General features: G+C 39.1%; 1 pseudogene; it reads right to left on the minus strand.

Moving 5' to 3' along the window:
* Positions 1-2,996: 2,996 nt before the first annotated feature.
* Positions 2,997-3,925, minus strand: LOC147616728 (uncharacterized; annotated as a pseudogene).
* Between the last annotated feature and the right edge of the window lie 2,212 nt (positions 3,926-6,137).

Genomic DNA, 6,137 nt, shown 5'->3' on the forward strand with positions numbered 1-6,137 from the left:
GGAAGTTGAAAAATAACTTTTTCTTTTGCTGGTTTTAATGCTACATATTTTGACACATATATACACGTGTATATCGATGCTTTTTTACATGTTTATTTCTGTCAGAAACAATGTCAAAAATCAACCCGCCTGCGATAGTGTTAGCTGTTACACATAATTGGTTGTTCTCTTTGTTGCAAGTACCTTTCCACTATTGCAAACACTCCCTTCATTGTCATAGTAATCCACAAAAACATATTAAATAAGAACTTTAAAAAAGATCCAAAGATGGCACTTACCATGTAGGGATGTTGTATCCTCTGACACTTAGTGTCATCATCATCAATGTGATTATCTCTATTTGCGGCTCTCCACATTGGCCACCACCACCTTAGAACCATAAATATTGAGTCCATAGACACATGTAAAGTTCATTAAATAACAAATGTGCAAGGGACAAGTGAGTTTTCATACCTCTACCTCATGTGGTCTTTACCCTCTCAACTGTCCTGGGCTGGTCTCGCATAACTTGTGCATGAAGCCCCTTATCTCTCTCCAATGCCTAACCCTTTTCTAGATCTATCCACTGTGGAGAGTTTTCCAATTCCCACTTTGAGCATTCATGCATAGGTGGAGGAAAATATACTAGTGGCCTTGTTTAGTAATCACCAACCACCACTACTTTGCTCTTACTGGAATAGTGGGTATTTGACCTTTTCTCTTAAATGAACAAGAAACCTGCATCTGGGTCAAGTCAAGCTTCTTAAGAGACCTAATTCATCACCCCTTTTTTCCTTTGACTCTCCAAGGGCCTCTAGTGGTGGAAACAAGCATTTCCTTTTCTCAGCCTTCACCTTTTCATTGTAGTCCTCAAAGAAGGAGCAATCTTTTGAGACCACCAAGAATGTCCACAAAATCTTTAAGCACAAGTAGTTCTTTGTGTAATATTTTTTATTACTTCGTCGAAGCTAACTACAAAACCAAAACATAGTTGTATAGTGTGTAACAGCAGGAGACATGCCAAACATACAATTTAAGGAAGGCATAAGCAAGAGATAGTGGTGTATTTGCTACACTATTGTGTCAAACATCTGTAAATTAAAAAACTCAAACACAATTTTAAAATCAAACAATCTGAAAGGTATTAATTCCAAAAAGGTTGTCTAATATTACACTAGCCCATCAACAAGCATTTAACACAATAGAAACGATGGCTACTCCAAGGGAATTAAAGAATCCATTAATGGATATAAATCCCTTCAACTATCTCAGTGGGGGAAGCTACAGGGAGGTTCTGACCATATGCGGAGGCGGTGGGAAGCCTTCTTGAGACTTTGGAGGCCTAGCCCTTTCCTCAGAGATAGAGGCGGTGAACCCATTTGGCATTACAGACCACCTGTATGGTTATTTCCCCCCCCCCTTATGAGATAGCCTTCGCCTCACAGAGCGGCCAGCTAGACGAGAAGCATCTCTTCCCCCTTTGATCATTTGTTTCCCGCCCTTATATGAGGCGAGTTTGTATCTAGCCATTTTCTCTCTCTAGGCCAAAACAAGGTAAAACAAGATCTTTCGCCTATTTTAGAGAGGGGAATAATTTCAAGAATAGAAGGGGAGGTTCTTACACCTTTACACCTCAAAAGCTGGAGGGAGGAATCTTACAGTTTGGCAGATATGGGTAAATTTTTTGCACCTACTATGCATGAAGAGACAGTAAGTCCACGATCCCTTTGTGGACAAGATCCATGCTTGAGGGTGATGAAAATCAACAGGTAATAGAGCCGAAGATTTTTTAAACTATAAGAATTTGATTTATGTGGACTTTGTCCATTGTGTTAATTAAACATATAACATTGGTACCAGGTTTTTGTATATGATGATTTCATGAAAAGAGAGCAGGATGCTCAAGATCATCCGGAGCTTCCACTTCAAAGTCAACAGGTCACCGAAAGGATGTTCCTCTCGCTCAATATATAAAACATTTTAATCATCATAAGGTACGTGCAATTTACGACACTTACTTAAAAAATTGACAACAACAAGTAGTGGCATGAGTCATGATGATTACAATTTTAATATGCAGATCATTATATTTCACAAGGAAGACAATGCAACATTTTCTTTATTCGCATTCAAAGTACTATCGAGGTTTTGTGGTGGACACGAAGTGGCTTTAAATGCTAAGAAGGTGGTGCTTGTCGAGAAATAGTTTTCACTACAGGTGTTTAGTTAGGGGTGTGGTTGCCAAGCACTAAGATGCCCCTACTACCTATCATATACAACGCATGCTATTGTATCAAGAATTATAGACCCAGACACGTTACATCCATATGGAAAAAGATATCTAATAAGGACAAGAAAAAGTCGGTCAAAACTGTTACCTCCAGCGGTGCAAATGCCAAAAATAGATCTCCCGTAGATGAAGAGGAAGAAGAGGAAAAGGAAGATGAAGAAGGAAGACCACTGAAGAAGATCAAGCCCACCTCATCTAGACCACCTTCTCCCAACGCTGACTCTTGAGAGCGATGCCACAACTGATGGTGCTCTCTCACAGTTGACTGATTCCAAGTGCATTGTCACTTTTCTTTATTAATATTGCACATGTCAATGATGAGGACTTGAATGTGTTTTTGTTTTGCTTTGTGAATCAATTTCCTGTAAGTCCATTGATGTAACTCTAAAAGACTATTGGCTCGATTCTTGCCTCCACCATGTCTAGTGTGCTTAAAGTAATCTGTTCTTGCTATGAAATGTGACTTCTACATGCCTTGAGTTGACCATATTGACAATGAACCGTATGTCTTCACAAAATATGGCGTATGATTATATAGTATATGCTGCAATCAATGACAATAGGAAAAAATCAGATGTATGTATTAGTTGGTCTCATAGTATTGACATTACAGGAGCTTTTAAGTTCTTACCATGTAATGAGTTACATGTTGATCACTCCATCCTGCAATGAATGCCTTCCTCCAAGTCTCTAATATGTTTTCAAATAATTTTATCTCACTATTGCTCTAGCTCTTTTTCTCCATGAATGCAAAGATCTTGTCAAGTGAAATCCACACATCTGCCTTTCGATTTTGGATTAAACCTTCATTTCCAATGTCCTTAACTGCATTATGTAGATCTTTCCATCGATTAAACATCTTTTGCTTGTTTTTATCTCGACAGTCTTTATGGTAGTATGACAAAAATCTTTTAGCTTTCACACCACCTATTGATGGTTTTCTTGATACTTTGCTACCTCCTTGTGACCGCTTGTCATCCTCCTCAATTTTAGCATGCCCCCCATGCAAGCCAATGTCTAGTAGCACTTTTTCTATTGCTTTGATTGCTTTTAGAGATTCATCTTTAGGCTTTAACATCCATGCAAAGCATATGTACAAATACACCAACTTCTCTACAATTCTACATAGTGCATGCAATGTGCATATGTGCACTCTGGATAGAGGAATATCAAGCACTGCTTTAAAATCTTTATCTTTTAAATGCCTATCAGGAGCTTTGGGCCATAGTACATGATTTAAAGTCTTGGAACTTTACATGCAATATAGACATGACCTCTTTGTATTTGCACCTTTGCTTATGTTATACATGCATTTTAAAGTCTTCAAATCACCTGCCATGTGCCATTCCACTTTATAGTCACCGAACCTAGGCACATGAAGGGCCCTTCCATTTCTTTGCTCACTAATCAATGATGGAATTGTAGTTTGATGAAACACCTAGTGCAAAATTTCAAAGTCTTCTTTATCCACCTGTGTCATTAGGCCTCATGTTTATACAAGTTTCGTGTTTAAATTATTTTAACGTAATACATAGTCATATTCAATGATAAAGAAGATACCTCAAAAGATCCAAGTGGCAATGTGTTATTCTCCGATTGAACACTGAAATATCTTGCATCATCTTTTGTACTAGATGTGTGTAAGGCCCTGTTCATTAGAGTGATAGTAACCCTCTCCATTTTTTTGTTCTTTAAAATCTCACACTCATCCAGTTTCAAATCAAATTTTAGAACTCCTTCACATTCTTCTTGACTAATCTCAAAGAACTGAACTCTGTACCTTTGCAAAGATTCAATATCAAAGAAAATATTGTTGTGCTAGTTAAAGAGTACCTCTCAACACCATATTGGGGAATATGGGAATTTCCCACAAGTTTGGGACACGTGGTCAAAAGTTTGGATTAACCATAACTTGAACACCACTAATCCAAAATGAGCGCTTTATAGATCTTTAGATTCTATTTTTCAAGCGCTTTCCAACGATAGGTCATATGATAGGGTTTTGAGAAACTTACGAACATGTTATCCATGTCCTCTTTTTTAAGTATTCAAAAATGGGAATTGGGAAATTCCCAAATTCACTAATATGGTGTTTCTCTATCTTTAGCAATAAATGTTGCTTCAATATGTACTAGTGAACCAAGCTTCTCAAACACCTTTGAGTTCACATGTTGTAGACCCTTGGATTTGGCACAAATTTGTAACTTTTGGGGACTATTTGGGATCTGCATGGGTCATCTTAGCTGCATTAAGACATAAATCATTGCATATTGTGGCGTGATTGTTATGATTTTGGTGTGACGCATTTGCATGTATAATTTCTTGCTGATTGGAAGATGCCATTAGAATCTGGTTAAACTGCTTGGTCGTTATAAAGAAGAAGTGGAAGAGAGAGAAGATGAGGTCAAGTCTAGGCTCATACTTAGATCTATACGTGTTATTAGACATGGAGGATGCTAGTGACAATGTTGTAATATGTGTTCACTACTGTCATACATGATAGAGATGACCATGATGTAGTTTTGTAACTACATCTATCTTTGAGGATAGATTTGGGTTTCCGTTGCGAACTTATCTGGACCTATTCTTTGTGGAATTAGTGGCCATGCGGTCAATGCAAAGCTTCGTCCGATCTTGGATTCATTAGGATACACATTTTGTCGTATCGGCGGCCACCCAGACTTTGCTATGTAAGTGCTTATTCTCTCTCTCTTCCTTGGCTACCCCGCACACAGGAGATCTCTCTGCCTGACTCTCCCTGTTCTCCTCTAACTTACACGCTCCTTCTCCCTCTTCTCATGCGCCTGCAGGCCTCCCCCATCGCGGGTCTTCTCCCCCCTCTTCACACTGCTCCCTTCTCTCCTCTGCCGGCTGGTGCATCCGAGTGGCACCCCCACCTCTTCTCCTTCCTGCTCATCCTCCTCCATCCGCAGTGCTCGCCATGCATTCGGTTCCTCTTCTCCCTTGGCGCCTTCCCCCCTCCAGTGGCGGGTCTCGCCCCCCCGGTTGCTCTCGAGTCTCTGCTGGCTTTTTCTCAACCAACCCATACCTTTTCAAATCCCCCTTTATTTTAATTAGAACTTTATTTATGCATGGCCCCCCTAGCCCCGATTCACACCACTCTCACTTCCTCACTGGACACACACTCGCACACTATCCTACCTAGACCCACACCCTTTCGAAAGAGGCACGCAAGACCATAGCCAATACCAAACAGTCACAAGAGGGTCTACATTGCTATCCATAGCGAGTTGGGCAGCCATAGGAATTGGAAGAGAGAAAAAAACGCTGGACTTAATGGCTGTGCCTTAGTCAGAAGAGCAAGAGAGAGAGAGAGAGAATCGAAACCTGCAATAAAAGGTGGAAGAAGAGGAGCAGAGAAGAGGTTGCAGAAGAAGGAAAAGAGAGAGAGAGAGAGAGAGAGAGAGAGAAAGATTCCGATTTGCTGTCCTCGAAAAACTAGAGAAGAGAAGAAGTAAGGACCATAAAAAATTTTAATAATTTAATCGATTAAATAAACTTGAATTAAGAACCAATTTAAAAATCAGAAAATAGAAACAGAGAATGTGAAAGTTAAAGAAAGTTAGAGAGAAAGAGTAAATTGATGTGCTGATAAGTGTGTGTGTGCAAGTTAGCATTTAAGATTTAATAAATTATTTTTTTGCATGTTAAAAACTGTTAATTTCCTATAATTAATTGATTAGTGTGACAAATTACAGTAAGTGTGCATGAGTGTTATGTTTATTAGTGTGTGTTTGCCGTTGTGTGTGAATTTGTGTATGTGTGATAGTTATTAGTGTGTTAGTGTCGTTATCTTGTAAAGAGTGTAGCAGAGTGTTGGATTAGATGTTAGTGTAGTTATATGTAT

The sequence above is a fragment of the Cibotium barometz genome, chromosome 38, assembly GCF_041138505.1.
Source record: "Cibotium barometz isolate CiBa-2024 chromosome 38, ASM4113850v1, whole genome shotgun sequence".
In the NCBI taxonomy this organism is placed as follows: domain Eukaryota; kingdom Viridiplantae; phylum Streptophyta; class Polypodiopsida; order Cyatheales; family Cibotiaceae; genus Cibotium; species Cibotium barometz.